The sequence below is a fragment of the Hypanus sabinus genome, unplaced genomic scaffold, assembly GCF_030144855.1.
Source record: "Hypanus sabinus isolate sHypSab1 unplaced genomic scaffold, sHypSab1.hap1 scaffold_107, whole genome shotgun sequence".
Taxonomy (NCBI): domain Eukaryota; kingdom Metazoa; phylum Chordata; class Chondrichthyes; order Myliobatiformes; family Dasyatidae; genus Hypanus; species Hypanus sabinus.
The window spans coordinates 927,970-948,439 of NW_026779125.1; the positions used below are offsets into that span (position 1 = coordinate 927,970).

At 44.9% G+C, this 20,470-nt stretch overlaps 1 long non-coding RNA gene and 1 pseudogene across 2 annotated transcripts; both read right to left on the bottom strand.

Moving 5' to 3' along the window:
• LOC132386227 (zinc finger protein 721-like) overlaps nucleotides 1–20,470 on the bottom strand; it is a 61,004-nt pseudogene that overhangs the window by 3,113 nt on the left and 37,421 nt on the right.
• On the bottom strand, nucleotides 1,932–15,672 carry LOC132386229 (uncharacterized). Of its 2 annotated transcripts, XR_009509434.1 has the most exons (4): nucleotides 15,537–15,672; nucleotides 11,772–11,944; nucleotides 10,404–10,570; nucleotides 1,932–2,687 (listed from the first exon to the last, which is right to left on the bottom strand). It is a non-coding gene; the product is annotated as an uncharacterized LOC132386229 (long non-coding RNA). The 2 variants fall into 2 exon arrangements; XR_009509435.1 differs by lacking the exon at nucleotides 1,932–2,687 and having other exon boundaries at nucleotides 10,403–10,570.

Below are 20,470 nucleotides of genomic sequence, written 5' to 3' on the forward strand. Positions count from 1 at the left end.
TACACCCTCTAACTTGTAATAACCAGTGTGTACATAAATCTTGCACTGTGCATTTTTTTTTTACCCAGTGACAAGATGTGCACAGTGAATTTTTATAGAGAGGTATTCATTTTAAGAGCTGGCAAATCACTGTCAATAGGAACATTGATCTCCTCTGGGTTCGATCCAGTTCATCTGCACTCTCACACAACCTATGTAGCTGGCCTGTAATGGGTAATGAAGGATTTTCTCACCAAAATTTTTTGCATATTGTCCATATGAGGTTTGCTTGCTAAGTTACACTTTAAAAAGTCAGATTTCCAAATATCACTCCACTTCTACCCATTTGCAAATTCTCCAGCAACTACTGCAACACCAGAATACACACGAGTATCACCAGTATTCCCCTGAAGCCTCCCCCATTGACTGACAGTGGTGAACTCAGTGATGGCAATGCCAATGAATATGAAGGGAAGGACAGGAGTCTGTCTCATTGGAGTCTGGCACATTTGGGATGTGAAAGATACTTGCTGCCCATGACAAAGGTGTTTGATATCATTACATACCCAGAGAGAATGGGACAAAACATGTTCTCACGGATAGAAAAGTCCAGAACAAGAGGAGGTAGAACAAGCAACAGACACAAAATGCTGGAGGAACTCAGCAGGCCAAGCAGCATCTATGGAAAAGAGTACTAATGCTGAATTCCTCTAGCATTTTGTGAGTGTTGCTTGGATTTCCAGCATCTGCAGATTTTCTCTTGTTAGTGATTGGAGGTAGAACAAAGGTGATTTTCTCAACTGGTGATGTAAAAGATTTTGTTCCCTTTCTCTGAGTTGCTAATCCTTGCCTTTATTATAGCTGGAGCTCAGCTCTATCTGAGAGATCCATCGGTTCCCATTCCCTCAGCAGCCGGAAGCTCCCCGGGGCCCATGTATGGATTGTGGTGCTGAGAGACAGGGACGAGAGCAGGACTGTCCCAGGATTGTTGGCCATGGTGTCCGGATTTCACAGGAATTGTCCTGAAGTCAGTGTTTAAGATAAAAACACAGAGAATTGCTCTTATCTGTACCCGACATTTTCAAGGCCTTCTGTGTACTGCGCGCATACGTGATACTCAGGGATGGCCTCAGCCTGACGCCTGCATATTTCATCTGCACTTTAGAGCCAGCAAAATTCTTAACGCATGGCCCTCTGACACATCACGGTGCCATTAAACATTTCTGCAAGCACTGGTTCAATGACCATACCTCATTTTTTTTTATAGTGTGTGTAGAAAAAATCTGCAGCTGTTTTAACACAGAAAGTGGCTCCCATAAACAATATACTCAATATCAACGTGTATCTAATGCCAAAGTACAATGCTGTTATAAAACACAGGAGATTCTGCAGTTGCTGGAAATACAGAGACACACACATGCACAAAAAGCTGGAGGAACTCTGCAATTCAGAGAGCAACTAAGCAGCGAAGTACACAGGCTAGGCATGCTGAAGGGGCTCGGCCTAAACATTGTCTTTTTATTCCTCTCCACATTTGCTGCCTGAAATTAACCACCATTTTTTTCGGTCAACCAGTTTCCAAATGTTTCTGACCTTTCTTTTGTAGTCACATCCTGCTGGTTCCTCCTGATTCCTCCTCCTCCTCGTAAACACTGGACCCCATCTCTCTCTGGAGCAACTTTAGGTTTTTGACTCTGCACCATCGAAGATTCACTCGCTACTCTGCTGTCAGACTTTAGAGGTGCATTGTGTTTCGAGACCCCAGGTTCACTTATAGTGAGTGTCGCTTTAAGTGCTTCACTGAGGTGGGGCTGTGACATCATTCACAAGGAGAGAGAGAGAGAGAGAGAGAGAGAACGTCAAAACCACAGTGAGCTCATCGTCTTTTTCACCCGGGACAAAATCATGCAGGTGTATAAGATGATGAGAGGCATTGGTCGTGTGGATAGCCAGAGGCTTTTTCCCAGGGCTGAAATAGCTAACATGAGGGGGAATAGGTTTAAGCTGCTTGGAAGTAGGTACAGGGGAGGCGTCAGAGCCAAGTTTTTTAAGCAAAGAGAGGTGTGTGTGTGGAATGCACTGCCAGCGACGATGGTAGAGGTGGATACAATAGGGTCTTTTAAGATACTCTCAGATAGGTACATGGAGCTTAGGAAAATAGGTAGCTATGCGGCAGGGTAATACTAAGCAGCTTCTAGAGTAAGATACATGGTCGGCACAGCAATGTGGGACAAAGCATCTGTAATGAGTTGTGCATTTATATGTTTCCATGCAGTTCACGGGAAATCTCCTATCCCACAGAGTGGTGACTAGTTGCAACCTGTCATCTCAGGGAGAGTGAGAGGGGAACGGCAGGGAGAGATTTTGATATACGGATATGGAACAGAAACATGGGCAGGAACCAGATGGGCTGAGTGGCCTTTTTAGAGTACATTATGAGTGTGGTAGAGACAGTAAGTACCTGAGACACGGGATTTGATACAGAACTGATTTATCTTTCACAGATCCACAATATTAAACACCAATCTAGATTAAGACTAACATCAGCAGAACGGAGTCCTCCAATGCTCAGTGACCAGGGTTCAGTCCTGGGTGCGACGAGCAGCCACAAGAACTTCAGAATCAGAACCGTCCCTCATGATCCTGCAGCTGCCTTCAGTCACCGTGATGGCTAAACTTTTAACACAGAGATGACTTGAACATCCTCCCTGATGTAGGACCGCTCAGACCGATGATGTACGGGAGAAGGAAAAAAAAGAGATAATAAAGTTGTTTGCACCGTTAGGGATAAACAGAGGGGAAAAGGTGGAATGTTTCTTGAATGCATCTATTTTAATGCTGGGAACATTGTAAGAAAGGTGGATAAGCTTAGAGTATGAATTGATAACTGGAAATATGATGTTGTATCTATTAGTGAAACATGGTTGCAGGAGGGGTGTGATTGGCAACTAAATATTCCTGGATTTTGTTGTTTCAGAAGGGCAAGGGGGGAGGTATTGCAATGCTTGTCTGAGAAAATATTGCAGCAGTGCTTTGACAAGATAGATTACAGGGCTCATTTAGGGAGCCTATTTGGGTGGAATTGAGGAATGGGAAAGGTATAGTAACACTTATAGGGGTGTATTGTAAACCACCGAATTGGAGGAGCAAATTTGTAAGGAGATAGCAGATATTTGCAGTAAGCACAAGGTTGTGATTGTGGGAGATTTTAAATGTCCACACATAGAAACGTAGAACATAGGTGCAGGAGTAGGCCATTAGGCCCTTCAATCCTGCACCGCCATTCAGTATGATCATGGCTGATCATCCAACTCAGAACCCTGTACCTGCTTTCTCTCCAAACCCCTGATCCCTTTAGCCACAAGGGCCATTTCTAACTCCCTCTTAAATATAGCCAATGAACTGGCCTCAACTGTTTCCTGTGGCAGAGAATTCCACAGATTCACCACTCTGTGTGTGAAGAAGTTTTTCCTCATCTTTGTTCTAAAAGGCTTCCCCTTTATCCTTAAACTGTGACCCCTCGTTCTGGACTCCCCCAACATCGGAAACAATCTTCCTGCATCTAGCCTGTCCAATCCCTTTAGATTTTTATACGTTTCAATAAGATCCCCCCTCAATCTTCTAAATTCCAGCGAGTATAAGCCTAGTTGATCCAGTCTTTCTTCATATGAAAGTCCTGCCATCCCAGGAATCAATCTGGTGAACCTTCTTTATACTCCCTCTATGGCAAGAATTTCTTTCCTCAGATTAGGGAACCAAAACTGCACACAGTACGCCAGCTGTGGCCTCACCTGGGCCTTGTACAACTGCAGTAGAACCTCCCTGCTCCTGTACTCAAATCCTCTTGCTACGAATGCCAACAAACCATTTGCCTTTTTCACTGCCTGATGTACCTGCATGGCCACTTTCAATGACTGGTGTACAATGACACCCAGGTCTCATTGCACCTCCCCTTTTCCTAATCAGCCATTCAGATAATAATCTGTTTTCCTGTTCTTGCAACCAAAGTGAATAACCTTACATTTATCCACATTAAATTGCATCTGCCATGAATTTGCCTACTCACCTAACCTCACCAAGTCACCCTGCATCCTCTTAGCATCCACACAGCTAACACTGCCACGCAGCTTTGTGTTAGCTGCAAAATTGGAGACGCTGCATTTAATTCCATCGTATAAATCATTATTGTAAACAACTGGGGTCCCAGCACAGAGCCTTGCAGTACCCCACTGGTGACTGCCTGCCAATCTGAAAAGGTCCCATTTATTCCCACTCTTTGCTTCCTGTTTGCCAACCAATTCTCTATCCACTTCAATACCATACCCCCAGTACCGTGCGCTTTAAGATTGCACACTAATCTCCTGTGTGGGACCTTGTCAAAAGCCTTTTGACAATCCAAATATACCACATCCACTTGTTCTCCCCTATCCATTCTACCAGTTACATCATCAAAAAATTCTTTAAGATTCGCCAGACATGATTTTCCTTTCACAAATCCATGTTGTCCTATTATTTCACTTCTTTCCAAATGTGCTGTTATTACATCTTTCAAAACAAACTCTAACATTTTACCCACCTCCAATGTCAGGCTAACCAGTCTATAATTCCCCGGTTTCTCTCTCTCATTTTTTAAAAAAAGTGAGGTCACATTAGCCACCCTCCAATCCTCAGGAACTAATCCAGAATCTAAGGAGTTTTGAAAAATTATCACTAATGCATCCATTATTTCTTGGGCTACTTTCTGAAGCACTCTGAGATGCAGACCATCTTGCCCTGGGGATTTATCTGCCTTTAATCCCTTCAATTTATCTAACACCACTTCCCTACTAACATGTATTTCCCTCAGTTCCTCCATCTCACTAGACCCTTGGTCCTCTACTATTTCCAGAAGATTATTTATGTCCTCCTTAGCGAAGACAGAACTAAGGTAGTTATTCAATTGGTCTGCCATGTCCTTGTTCCCTATGATCAATTCACCTGTTTCGAACTGAAAGGGACTTACATTTGTCTTAAACAATCTTTTTTCTGTTCACTTATCTATAAATCATTTACAGTCAGTTTTCCACTCTCGATCAGGAAATAGTATCGGAAAAGGGATTCCAGCTATCAGACGCTACAATCACTCTGTTAGGGTTCGAAGGCACGGAACGTACATATTCACGTACCCAGCCTCTGCAGGTGGAATTCCAGGGGAGCCAGTGTGAGGTTTCATTTACAGTCACCACCAGACGGGGGGTGTAATCTCGCAGGGAGAGACTTGCTCTGTCCGTTGGAAGTCGAGATTCTTTGCACAGTCAATGCTGTCACCCTTGTCAGGTGAACAACCGACAGCTTCCCCAGTTTCTGACCCCCAGGAGGAGGGCAATTAAATTGGACTCCACTCCTTCTGCCAGCAGCCAACCCTCATGTGACTCTGCGCTTTGACCCTACGGGGTGCGCCACTGTGGAAAGCCAATATTATGCATCCCCCGAGGGACAGAAGTTCCCAGTCACGGTGATTAGAGAGGTTAAAGAAAGAGACGGTATTGCATTACTGGCCGAATTTCCGGATTTCCTTTGGCGACAGGCAGAACTGGTAGTTGCCCATACTGTGGCGACCCATTTCCTAGCGTATCCGAACCGACTCACAATTAGATAGCCTACGGGGGTTTGCGAGCACAGAGCTTTGGAGCCTCTGCGCCATGGGGGGCCGGTTGACAGAGGCTTAAAAGTGAGGCTGAAGTTTTCGAATAAAGTTTTTTCCTTCGACTGCAGTTACCGACTCCGTGTCGTAATTTTAGCGCTGCGTGTAGCACACTGCTACAATACCACCATTAGGATTTGCACTGGGTTCAAGCCAAAGAGCCCAGGGTTCCTGCCCTACACCCTAACAAAACAAGCCTTCAGCACCGAGGGAGACTGTGGGTCGAGTCCAGGGGTGCGCAAACTTTTTGACTTGTGGGCCACAAAGGGTTCTAAAATTTGACAGGGGGGGCCGGACCAGGAGCAGATGGACGGAGTGTTTTGGTAATACACCTCATAAGAGAAAATAAAATATCATGGGATATGTAGACAACATGTGCTTTAATTTCAATTGAAAATGCATTACAACAAAATATCTGTCTTTGAAGTCCCATGGTATTTAGCTATTTATTGAAATGACTTTTAAAACACTGAAAATTAAATGAATAAAATACAGCTTTTTTAAATAGTAACAGTTACTATTTTAAAGCACTGAAAATTCTGTTATCCTTCAAGATAATATCATCATCACTCTCCTCCTGCCTGTCTTTATTTCAAAAACGGTAGGAGATGCAGGTCTACTTGTCCTGCTCCTTCTTATTCAATAGTCCCCTGTGCCAAAACTCAACAATGACCAGCACAAGGACAGAACAATGACAGCGCGCCAGTATGCAGAGCGCGTTATTTGATCTGGAGCGCATTTTTTATCTTGAGAACGTACGTGCACCTGCACACTACTCATGTCCATCACTTAACAGCAATGACGTAGCATGTAATGCGTATTGAAAAAAATATTTTCAAATGCATTTTTTACATAACACAACGAAGAAACTTATTTTTAATTTCAGTGGGAACAATGTTGTTGGTCTCCCTTTTTAGCCAGCGCATCAAAGTCTGGATTTAGTTTTGTTGTGGCGATTCTCAGGATGGATCTGAGGTGTTGGTCAGTTAACTTGGATCTGTGGCTGGCTTTGTTGATGTTCATGACGCTGAACGCCTGTTCACACAAATAGGTCGAGCCGAACAAAGAGTAAAGTGCAAATCTGGAGTAATACGCTGCACCTCAACAAAGGTCAATGTGTAGTGGTGTGCTACATGCAGCGCTAAAATTACGACACAGAGTCGGTAACTGCAGTCGAAGAAAAAAAACTTTATTCGAAATCCCCAGCTTCACTTTTAAGCCTCCCTCAACCTGCCCCCCGTGGCGCAGAGGCTCCAAAGCTCTGTGCCCACAAATCCCCGCAGGCTATCTCCCTTAGCCTGAACGCTGGCTAATTGTGAGCCGGTTCGGATGTGCCAGGAAATGGGTCGCCACAACTGTATATAGAGTGCGTCGTCTATTGGGAAAACACCAGAATTGCGGGGAAAAAACGTTAACAAGGCTTATTAATATAATTTCATCAAGTTCTGCGGGCCGGATTAAAAAGCTTAACGGGCCGCATATGGCCCCGGGCCGTAGTTTGCCCATTCCTGGTCTAGTCCAATATAGGAAGGAGTCTATGGTGAAGACGGGATATCTGGTAAGAAAACCTTTTAATGGTGGCCAATCCCATGCTGTACCCCATCTCTGTGCAATTTCAGGCCAAGAAGTCTGTCGCACCAACTGCCCCCCTGTCTGGATCACCATGAAAGAAGGACAGACTCTCCCATCCATTTAGCAATATCCCCTCAATCCCGAGGCAAATTTTTATGAGAATAGAAGCTCTTTTGTGGATCCAGCAGGATAACAATATTCTGACTATGCAATAGTGATGGGCAGTGAAGTAATTGAGCAGGCCTCTTTTGAAGCAGCTGTCTCCGCCCAGAAGGCTGAGCTGTTTGCTCTGACTCGTGCCTGTATCCCAGCAACAGACTAAAGTGGGAACGTTTACACAAACTCCCATTATGCATTTGGAATTGTACATGACTACTGGGCTCTCTGGGAATGTGGGGATCCCTGACTTTCTCTGCCCACCCCATTAGTAATGCCACCTTTGTAAACAACTTACTCACCGCTCTACAGCTACCTCGAGTTTTGTTTTGTTTTTTCTCTGAGGAGAAGCGAAAACTGTGGTCCCAGATGGGGTGCCAGAAAGACCCCGACCTAGGTTTTTGGATCACCCAGTGGGACAGGTTTGTGTTCCTACACAGTTTTTACCAATATTGGTCGATTATATATGTAATTATACACACCTGGGAAAGGAGGGATTGGTTGGTAACCTGTACCCTGCACACTGGGTACGAGTCCCTTGCCAGGTGGACCTTTTCGTGTCTACAAGTTGATTTTATTGAATTGCCTAGAGTACATTGCTATAGATACTGCTTAGTTATTATAGATGTGTTTAGTAGATGGGTTGAAGCTATTCCAACTACCAACAATACTGTTATGACTGTTGTGAAGGTATTATTACAGGATATAATTCCCAGGTACGGCCTGCCAGAGATGCTGAGCTCTGACAATGACCCACACTTCGTGATGAAAGTAAACAAAGGCGTATGTAATGAACTAGCTATCCAGCAACAATTCAACTTTGTACACCACCCACGGGCCGCTGGCACAGTGGAGAGAGCCAATGGCACTCTGAAGAGTAAATTGGCCAAACTAACAGTGGAGAATGGACTCAGTTGAAAGTCCTACCAGTTCAATATGAGGGTTACTCCACAGGGGAAAACAGATTTTTCACCAGTTGAAATTATTTATGGATGGCCCATGAGGACACTCTGGGGACTAAGACCTTCTGTACCATTGCTCCCAGAAAGTCTACCAACAAAATTGGATATTCATACCCAAGGGGAAGACATGGGGAAATTTATATGCCAACTATCCAAAATTTTCCAAGCATACATTCACAGGTACGACAGACTTACAAGGAAGAGAACTACTCTGCAGAGAGGAGTGACTATCCCACCATGGAACCTGGGATACTTTTTCCCTGACAAACAACTGGGATTGAGGGAACCTTGGACCTCGGTGGAGAGGACCATATTAGGTGTTGCTGACCACTTACATGGGTGTGAAACTGAAGGGGCAATCTCGGTGGATACAGCAATTAGGTGCCAAACATGTTACTGAAGGAACTGTGTAGAAGGTCTCTCTTAGACTAATGGAAAACGTATTGGTTGTTAGTGGTGTTCATGGTTATGTCTTTGAGAGGGCTCACCCCAGCATCCGGGGGCACCCATGTCAACATTTCCATCTTTCTGTCATACCTATGCCAAACAGGTAGAACTAGGTGCCTGCTGGGTTTGTGCTGAAATTCCACAGCATGGTAAAACTGTGGTTCCAATGTCAGTAATCCTGCTCAACCAGAGTGAGGAACTCTCAGCCCGGGCTTTCTCAAATAACTTCCAGGGAAGTGAGATGAGGACCTGTGGTCCAGTCAGAGATAACTGCGGCTGTCAGTGTTTTCAGGGATGGTGTCTCTGGCCCCCATCAAATGGAACTTCCAATACTGGGAAACATGCATCCTGGCCATACTTGCAGGCGCCCAGCAGCCGAGAGGAACAACTGAGTCTGCTTGATTTTGAATGATTACTTTTCTCTCCTATGGAGTAGCCAGGAATTCATTAGAGATAATCAATTTGGATACAGCACTTGAGGAGCTGGCCACAACACTGCAGGGGCCCTGACAGTAACAGAAGCCCAAGTAATGGAAATATCCACTGAAATGATTGCAATCTGGCAAACAGTCATACAGAATCGTACGGCTTTAGAGTTTATCCCAGCTGAGAAAGAGGGAACCTGTGCTGTCATTGACACAGAATGCTGCACGTATATCCCCTAATGAATCTACTAACATTACACCCCTCTCCGAGCACACTGAACAGGAGATTGACAGCATCAAGAAAGTAGGGCAGGATTTACACAGGTTCACCGATTACACGGGTGATCTTTGAAGGCCTATTTGGTAATATGTGGGGAATAAGACTGCATTATGGCCTAATATTTGTATATATCTTTATTGTAATTACTGTTGTACACTGCCTTTACCCACTGATAAGTCAATGCTGTCGTCAGATGCTTTCTCTGTAAAAAGTTACTGCATTGTTGATAATGTAATGATCAAAAGGAGGGAAGGATAAAGTGTGTAAAATGGTTAACACTTTGTTAAACAATAGCAGCCTGTTTTTCTGAAAGAAACTGCTGATGATCAATAGATGTACTAAGCCATGCTGAGCCATATTTCTTCTTGAGGGTAGCTAGCTAGGGTTTCCGGATGCTTATCTCCTTGCGCATTCACATGTAGAGATAGGATAACTTCAGTCTGTTCAGTGTGGGTAAACCATTATGACTATTTTGTAGTTTGTCTTTAGGGGCTCCAGCCTGTCATGTAGTACATAGCCTGTCTTGTGGGGGTATCTGGATGGATATATCTGTGGTGTAAGGGGAATTGTTAGTCAGTTAGTGGATTGGGTCGGAACAGTCACAGACTGTTCCTGTTTGAGCAACTAAGTAAGCAAGCCCCGGGTGCTTGGAATAAAGAGTTTGTACCGTACGGTCTCTGAGTGACTTTATCCGGATTCGACTTCCACAGAATGGGAATGGTTTTAAAGGGCTGCGCTGCTGGAAGCTCATTACCAGACCTGGAGTGATTGCAACTGGGTCTGACAGAGGCATAACTGGTACTTCTGGGCACATTCAGTCTCCCTCCAACTATCTCCAACCTTCCTTTGTACAGGTATGTAATATCTAAAGGACCAGTGTTTGAGTAAATGAGACTCACCAGACTTTCTCCTGACTGAATCAATGGAAACCCTGAGTCAGATGGGTCCTCTCCAGTCGGTGCTCTCAGTCCTCGGGCTGGTTCACTTGTTGCTGTTCCCTTGTCTTAGCCGTGGTTTGCTTCTAGTTGGGGTTTTTCTTCCAAGAAACCTCTCACCGCAGGTCTAACTTTAACCAGAGAGACAATGAAGCACAATAACAATAAAAAGGAGAACCAAACATTTCTGGTTAATGTTACTGAGAACAAAACGTAGAAAGCTGATATAATGATCTCAGTAAACATTTTTATATTGTCACTCACACATCACAAAACAATACAGGATAAGGAGGAGCCATCATTCAGTCAGGAACAGAATTATGTGATTTGGTCCAACTGGTCTGCCTCACCATTTAACCATGGCTGATTTTCATTCCAACACCACATTCCTGCCTTCCTCCTGTAACCCTGAGCTGCTCAGCAATCATCAATATGTTAATCTCTGTCATATGTATACCCAAATGGCAGCTTCAACCACCCTCTGTGGCAACAAATTCCACAGATCAGACATCTTCTGGCTGAATTTTTTCCTCCTCTCAGTTTTAAAGGAAAGCTTCTTTATTCCGAGACTGTGCCATCAGATCACAGTCTAATGGAAACATCCTCTCCATGTCCACTGTATCCAGGATTTTCAGTATTTGGTAGGTTTATTTAACCAAACATCCCTCCACCATCCCCACCATCCCTTTGAACTCTGTTGAGCACAGGTCCAAAACAATCAAATGCTCCTCATACATAACGCTGAACATTCCTGAGATTATTCTTGTAAACCTTGTTCACAACAACTGTACTGAACACATTTCTAGGAATAACAAACTAATTGGCACCAGGGTAATTTGCAGGGAAAAGTTGTGGTTACTTTATTGTTCAACTATCAAAGAGTGAGCCATTTCCACTTCCACATTAAAACTGATACATTTTAGGAAACATAAACCAATCCAGAGTGAATGTAATAAAAAGAAATTGGAATGACCAAACTGCTCAGCAGGTAAGGAACAGCTGTGGGGAGGGGGACAATCTTTACAATTCAGGTTAATAACATTTTGTCAGGATGACTTCAAACATTTTCAGTTTTTAGTGCAGAGCTCCAGCAACTTAAGATTGTGCCCGATTTCCACCACTTCATCCAGATTTGACTTCCACAATATGTGAGTGATTTTAAAGGGTTGGGCTGCTGGAAGCACATTACCAGACCTGGTGTGATTGCAACTGTGTCTGACAGAGGCATAAATGTTTCTTCTGGGCACATTCAGTCTCAACAACTGTTTCCCATCTTCTATTGTACAGGTATGTAATGTATAAAGAACCAGTGTTTGAGTAAATGAGACTCACCAAACTTCCTCCTCACTGACTCACTGGGAACTCCAAGTCAGCTGATTCAGTGTTGTTCTCTCCAGTTGATGCTCTCAGTCCTCGGGCCAGTTCACTTGTTGCTGTTCCCACATCTTTAGCCATGGTTTGCTTCCAGTTGGGGTTTTTCTTCCAATAAACCTCTCACCACAGGTCTAACAGTAACCAGAGAGATAATGAAGCACAGTAACAATGAAAAAGAGAACCAAACATTTCTGCTTAATATTACTAAGAAAAAAACTCACTGAAATTTAAACGTTGAAGCCAAATATAATAATCTCAGTAAACAATATTATATTGTCCCTCACACATCAAAAAACAATATAGGATAAGAAGGAGCCATCATTCTGTCATGGTAGTACAGGAACAGGATCAGGTGATTTAATCCATCTGGGCTATAAACATGTAGGAGCAATGTGTGGTTCAGTGCCATGCTCAAGGATACAACACACTGCCTGGCCTGAGGCTCAAACTCATGACCTTCAGATTGCTTAACCACTTGGCCACATGCACATCACAGAAACCACTCTCCCCCCTAGACTTCCCAGTCCCTCGGTAAAGCAGGCAGTGAAATCAAAGATCCCCAAAACCTGAGACGTTCTCCTTTTTCAGCCACCCCAGTCCAAGAGAAGACACAACAGTCAGAAAGCTCAAGGACAAATGTGAGCAGCCTCAGGAAACGAGGCGAGTTGGGGGAAGTTAACGGGACTCAGTGACCAACATCAGATTCCCCAACACAACATAGAGGAAGTACCCTGACCCATCTGGGGACTCTGAGCACACACCACGTCATCTTGCATTACAAAGTGAAGGGTAGGACAGATCGACAGTAAACAGACTCACGTGACCTGTCAGTGGGTCTCCCTTTTCAACTCTGTGGAAATAGACAGCCTGGGCTCCAGGTTTGGATCGTTCAATGCAGATTAAGTGAAGTCTACACATTTTTGCCCAGCCCAGATAATCGGAAAATAAATGAGTAATTGGTCCTCAGTTCGGGGCTCACGGCCAACGTCGGATCTCCCCGCTCGGGATCGGTCTCAATACTCCCCGATGGGAACGCAATATCTTCAGCCCACAGACAGTGATTCCAACCCCTGGCTCCCCCACCCAGGAGGTGAGGAGCCTTCCCTCGATCCCATAGGTGATGCACTTCAGCACTGAGCGGAAAAGAAAACACCGCCCAGACGGAGACATTGAACATGCGCGAAGTGAGTGTCACATCATCCGGAGGGCGGGTCCTCGGAAACAGATGCACAGGTGCTGCCCATCTGCTGTTAAATGGGAGGGGCAACGGGATCACGTGAACAGTCGGGTCTCCCACCCCAGGCAGAGTTCTCCAGCTACCCACCACTCTGTGTAAAGAAACAAACTTGCTGCTTACATCTCCTCTCACCATAAATATATCAGATATTTCAACCCCCAGGAAAAATAGATTGTCTGTCCACTCAGAATCCGAATCAGGTTTATTATCACCGGTGTGTGTCATGAAATTTGAAAACCGTGCAGCAGCAATTCAATGCAATACATATTATAGAAGGAAAAAAAAACAAAATAAAATAATAAAAATAAACAACTAAATCATTTACAGTTCATCTGAGACCCTTACTCTTTGTGATTTTGATAAATGACCTGGATGAGGAAGTGGAGGGATGGGTTAGCAAGTTTGCTGATGACACAAAGGTTGGAGGAGTTGTGGATAATGTGGAGGGCTGTCCGAGGATTCAGTGGGACATTGATAGGATGAACAAGTGGGCAAAAAAGTGGCAGATGGAGTTCAACCAGGATAAGTGTGAAGTGATTCATTTTGTTAGGTCAACATAATGGTAGAATATAACATTAATGGTAAGACTCTTGGCAGTGTGGAGGATCAGAGGGATCCTGGGGTCCCAGTCCATAGGACACTCAAAGCTGCTACGCAGGTTGACTCTGTGGTTAAGAAGGCATATGATGCATTGATCTTCATCAATCGTGGGATTGAATTTAGGACCTGAGAGTTAATGTTGCAGCTATATGTGATGCTGGTCACACCCCAATGTGCTCAATTCTGGTTGCCTCACTACAAGAAGCATGTGGAAACCATAGAAAGGGTGCAGAGGAGATTTACGCAGATGTTGCCTGGATTGGGAAGCATGCCTTATTAGAAAAGTTTGAGAGAACTCGGCCTTTTCTACTTGGAGCAACAGAAGATGAGAGGTGGCCTGATAGACGTGTATAAGATAATGAGAGGCATTGATCATGTGGATAGTCAGAGGCTTTTTCCCTGGTCTGAAATGGTTATGGCAAGACAATACAATAGGTACCTGGAGACACTGGAGAAAAATAAAGAAATACTAGCTTAGAACAATAGAGGGCTATGGGTAACCATAGTAATTCCTAAGTTAGGGTCATGTTGGCACAACTTTGTGATCTGAAGGGCTTGTATTGTGCTGTAGGTTTTCTATGTTTCTGTGAATCAATTAAAAATCGTGCAACAAACAGAAATACTATATATTTTAAATGTGAGGTAGTGTTCAAGGGTTCAATATCCATTTAGCAATCGGATGGCAGAGGGGAAGAAACTGTTCCTGAATCACTGAGTGTGAGCCTTCAGACTTCTGTACCTCCTACCTCATGGTAACAGTGAGAAAACGACATGCCCTGGGTGCTGGAGGTCCTTGATAATGGACGCTGCCTTTCTGAGACATGGCTTCTAATCGTCTGGTAATCTTCTAAACGTCTATCCAGTCTCACCCCAGCTGGCAAGGCTCCGGAGAAAACGACACAATTTTGTCCAACCTCCCGTTACAGCTCAGGCCCTCTAATCCAGGCAATATCCTGGTAAACCTTTTCTGCGCCCACTCCAAAGCCCCGCTATCCTTCCGAGAATAGGAGAGACCAGAACTGTATGAAACACTCCAGATGTGGTCTAACTAGTTTTATAAAGCTGCAACGCAACTTCCCGACTTTTGAACTCAATGCTTCAACTAATAAAGACAACCATGCCATTTGTCTTCTTAACCACCCGATCAATCTGTGCAGTCTCTCTCAGGGAGCGATGAACTTGGAGTCTAAGGTCCCTCTGATCATCGACACTGTTCAGGGTTTTGCATTTAACAGTGTACTGTCGCATACATTCGACCTACCGAGCTGCCAAGATGATCATCACTAATCAAATCTCACTGAGATTTCTCAGGTCCTGTTGAATTTATTGCCAAGTGCACAAGTACGGGAAGGTACAGGTACAGAGAAACACTGACTTGTGGCAGCATCACTGGCAAGTACATTCAGATAACACACGGAACACAAATTGTACAATTCTCTGTCAGTAACAAGATAGAAACATGTTTTACGTCATCCTGCTAATAGGACCAGAACAACGGGCTGAGCGGCGGCTCATCTCAGACGGTTCGGTGTGAAGGTCTCACAACCCGGACCGACCCCGGCAGATTCTGTGAAGGAAGCGAGGCGAGGCCGCCAGTTCGGGAAAGTTCATCCCCTCCCCCTTCAGGTTTCACCGATCACCTTGTGTTTCTCTCTCCCTTCCCCTCCCCCATCTTTTATTCTCCAGTCCTGCCGAAGGGCAGTAATGTCGGTAATGTCGACTGTATTCTTCCCCTAGATGCTGCCCGGCCTGCTGAGTTCTTCCGGCATTTTGTGCGCGTTGTTCGCATTTCCAGCATCTGCAGATTTTCTCTTGTTTGAGTTCGGGAAAGTTAACTCACTACCCAACGTCAGACCTCCCCGCTCGGGACCGGCTTCAATACTCACTGAATGGAAATTGTTGGTGTTGCCCCGCAGAGAATAATCCGTCTCCGGCTCCCCGTCCAAGGGACGAGGACCCCCTCCTGATCCCGATCCCGATCCCGATCCCGATCCCGAACCCGAACCCGGACCCGCCGCTGACCCACTTCCACAAAGAAAAAAAAATCACTGCCTGGCTCGGCACTGTGAGCATGCGCAATATGCTTCTTTTTTGCGTCACAGGCGGTGGGCGGAGCCACGGAAACAAACCTGCAAATGCTGCCGATCTGCGGTAAAACACGATCACGTTTCGCTGGAGGGACTCCCATGTGACCGGTGACTGTTCCTCGCCCTTCACATACTGCCCTACCCACCGCCGCATTTCCCACATTATTTCATTATTTCCCTATATCATTTCCATACGTATTTAGATTTCCCCACCATATCTTCCCCGATCCCTTTCCCTCCAGCCCCAGGTCACAGAGTTCTCAGAGTTATAGTCTCGATTCACTTCCCATCCCGACACAGTTCAGACCCACACAGAAAATGAGCTGGTTTCTTTTAAATCAGTCAACACACGCAAAATGCTGGTGGAACGCAGCAGATCAGGCAGCATCTACAGGGAGAAGCACTGTCGACGCTTCGGGCCGAGGCCCTTCGTCAGTCCTGAAACATGGACAGCGCTTCTCCCTGTAGATGCTGCCTGACCTGCTGCGTTCCACCAGCATTTTGTGTGTGTTGCTTGAATTTCCAGCATCTGCAGATTTCCTCGTGTTTGTCATTTAAATCAGTCTATGTTTATAAACACTGATTCCTATTCACATTCCTCTGGCCTCACTGGACAGGAACACTGAAACATTAAGTGAGAAACAACAGGAGGAGGCCATTCGGCCCCTTTAACCATCAGCAAGATGGAGGCTACTCTCCCATCTCAGCCACATGCTTCTACCGATCTTGATTTTCTCGATCCCTTGGCTCTCCACAAATCTGCCAGCCTCTGTTTTATGTGAGGACGATCACCGAGTCTTCAACACCCTCTGTGGTGTGGATTTACAGACATTCACCACCCTCGGAGTGGAGACATTTCCCCTCATCTCAGTCCCGACATTTTAACTGCCATCATATTTGACCTACTAAAATGAACCACTTCACACTTACCAGGGCTGAACTCCATCTGCCACTTCTCAGCCCTGTTCTGCATTCTATCAATGTCCCGCTGTAAACTCTGACAGCCATCCACACTATCCACAAAACATTCAACCTTTGTGTCATCAGCAAACTTACCAACCCATCCCTCCACTTCCTCATCCAGGTCATTTATAAAAAAACACAAAGAGTAAGGGTCCCACAACAGATCCCTGAGGCACTCCACTGGTCACCGACCTCCATGCAGAATATGACCCATCTGCAACCACTCTTTGTCTTCAGTGGGCAAGCCAGTGCTGGATCCACAAAACAATGTCTCCTTGGATCCCATGCCTCCTTACTTTCTCAATAAGCCTTCCATGGGTTAACTTATCAAATGCCTTGCTGAAATCCATATACACTGCATCTACTGCTCTTTCTTCATCGATGTGTTTAGTCACATCATCAAAAAATTCAATCGGGCTCGTAAGGCACGACCTGTCCGTCACAAAGTCATGCTGACTATTACTAATCATATTATACCTCTCCAAATGGTCATATCCATAGCGACTTATCCAACTTGATGCTTTCCAAAAGCTGCAGCACATTCTCTTTCTTAATATCTACATGCTCAAGCTTTTCAGTCTGCTGCAAGTCATCACGACAATCGCCAAGATCCTTTTCCATAGTGAATACTGAAGTAAAGTATTCATTAATTACCTCTGCTATTTCCTCCGGTTCAATACACACTTTCCCACTGTCACACGATATTTCAGGGTGAAAGGTGAAATATTTTTGGGGAATCTGAAGGGGGATTCTTCACTCAGAGGTTGGTGAGAGTGTGGAATGAGCTGCCAGTGGAAGTGGTGGATGTGGGTTCTAGTTAGACACTAAAGAGAAATTTGGGTAAGGACATGGATGGGAAGTGTATGCAGGTTGTTATTTCCACAGTCATGTGCTTTGCTGCTAATTACCGAACCCAGTAATTTACAGAATGGGTGTAGAGGCTGCCCAGTGACTGTTCCTGTGATCAAAGTCACTGAGACGTCTCATCACTGAGCAGATAATGTCTTCTCCATTCCCTTTCACTCAGTCCATCACTCAACACCTTCCATGTTTACAGGAAATCACAGAACTCACAGAGAAGGAAACCGTGACAGAGGATTCCCTGCTTTTCCTCAGACCTGGTGATGGGGAAAGGCTCCCAGTCGCAGAGAGTGATGTGGGAATCAGGAATGATTTGGCAAAGTTGGACAAAATGCTGAAAAGATTTCTGCAGCTCGGTATGGTAAAACAATGCACCGAACTGAAAATAACATTGAAATATTGCTGACGTAACAAAGAACGTCAACAAACTAACCCTGCAATATGGTGTAAAATCCCGCTCCCCATACTAATACGGGTTATACACACCAAAGAACAAACTGCCGGAGGAACTCAATGGGTCGGACAGCATCTGTGGAGGGAAATGGACCGTCAACATTTCGGGCCGAGACCCTCCCTCTGGACTGAGAGTGGACGGGAAATAGTCAGAGAAAAGAGGTGAGGGCTGGGGATGGGGCAAGAGCTGGGGAGTGAGAGGTGGATCCAGGTGGGGGGGAGGTGGAAGGTGGAAATAGTGACAAGGGTGGGACGTCAGTAGTTGGGGCAACACAGGGCTGCAGAAAGTTTAAATTAATTCCATAGAGGATGAACAAAAAGGTTAGAGAGTATTTGTTACAGAGAGTGCAATGAAGATACACCTAACTGATCTCTGGAGTGGTGGGGTCATAACTTGAAGAAAGATCAAATGTGATAACTCTAAGTGTCATTTAGAGAATCGAGGACTGAGATCTGAACACATTGAAATGCACAACATCATTACCGGTTGAACCAGGGACCCCAGTCTCTGAAAAAGGGGATGGAATCGAGCCCGTGACTCTGTGACCTGGGGGTGGAGGGAAAGGGATCGGGGTAGATATGGTGTGGAAAAGTAGACATGTATCTGGTATAAATATGGAATAATGTGGGTAATGCGGCGTATGGGTCGGGCAGCGTGTGAGCGGCGAGGAGCAGAGTCACCGGTTCAGGAGGGAGTCCCTCCACCGGTTCCTGTTCACGTTTTTCTGCAGATCTGCAGCATCTGCGAGTCACAGCTCTACGTGTACGTGCAGCTTCATCTTTTACCCGTTCAGTCAAGTCAGTGAGATCCGGATCTGTCACATCCTCTCGTTGTGGGTGGACAGTGTTTTTTTTCCCTGCAATATTTTCTGCATGTTTCATACACAGTTTCGACGTGCTGAAGTGCTGCCAACGTTTCTGGGTGTCTGACCCATTTATGTGAGAATTTAGCCATTTGTATTTATCTGAGCTTCTCAGAAATGTGTAAAGTTTAATTCAGCTTCACTTCAGAATTTCCAAAGCAACAACCCAGTCAGTCAAATAGTTCCACAGAATTAAAAGTTTATTAGATTTTTATTTTTTCTATTTTTGAACTATATATATATTCTTATTTTAAATCACAATTGTTAAAATCTTTTGTTAAGAATTAGGTTCTACTGCTACCACAGAGACAATAAATTTCATGGCACATTTCCCCTTTCATGAGTTATATTTCATGGGTTGAAATTCCCCTTGGGGATGAATAAAGTATCTATCTATCTATCTATATGCCGGTGCTATTAAACCTGATTCTGATATTGATATGGGAGACCCACCACCGGTCACCTGATCCCTGTTACTGCAGATTGTAATGTGAGATTGAAGCATTTTCCATATATTTGCTTTCCACAGAAATGACAACAGTTCAGTTTCCTTCTGAGGTTCCAGAGCAGAAGCTCAGTCTGTCTAATATTTCCACAGAATTAAAATGGGGAAATCTGTTTATCATCATCACGTACTGAGCTACAGTGAAAATCTTGCCTGATGTACCATCCACACAGATCGATACATTACGACGGTACATTGAGCTGATATACAACAAAAAAATAACTGTAACGAAGCATTATGGCTGCAGAGAAAGTGCAGTGCAGATAGACATATGGTGCAGGGTCACGCTGAGTTACATTTATCATTCATTTGGCATAACTGCAGACAGGAAGCCATCCTTCAGCTTGGTGTTACGCACTTTAAGGCTTTTGTATCTCTCCGTCAATGTGGGAGCGGGTTTACAGCAAAAATGTCCAGGTTGTGAGGGTCTTTGAGTACATGGCCTGCTTTTCCGAGGCAGGGGAAGTGTAGGAAGAGTCCATGGAGGGGAGGCTTGTTTCTCTGATCTTTTCTGCTCTCCAAAGTTCTCTGCAGTTCCTTGCAGTCATGGGCAGAGCAGTAGCCATACGAAGGCGTGAAGTATTGACAAGGAGCTCAGAGACCTCGGCCTTCACCCTGCCTTGTGTAGCTGGATCCTGGACTTCCTGTCAGATCGCCGGCAGGTGGTAAGAGTGGGCTCCATCTCCTCTGTCTCCCTGACCCTCAGGACGCATAACCCACAGGGTTGTCTCTTTGGCCCTCTCCTTTACTCTCTGTGCACCCATGACTTGTGTTGCCACCCACAGCTCCAATTTGCTGATTAAATTTGCTGACAGCACTACATTGATTGGCCTAATCTCAAAAAATAACTTTCAATCGATCAAATACCTCCTGACAAGGCTCGGTCCAAACAAACTTTTCAACCCTTCTTCAGGAGATTAGTCAGAGGAAGAGCGAGAGCAGCAAAGTTCTTCCAGAACTTACGATAATATCCATCCATTCCCAGAAACCTTCTAAGAGCCTTCTTAGCAGTCAGAATAGGAACTTGAGAAATTGCCTGGTCTTTTGCCCGAACAGGAGCCAACTTGCCTTGAGCTACAACATAGCGA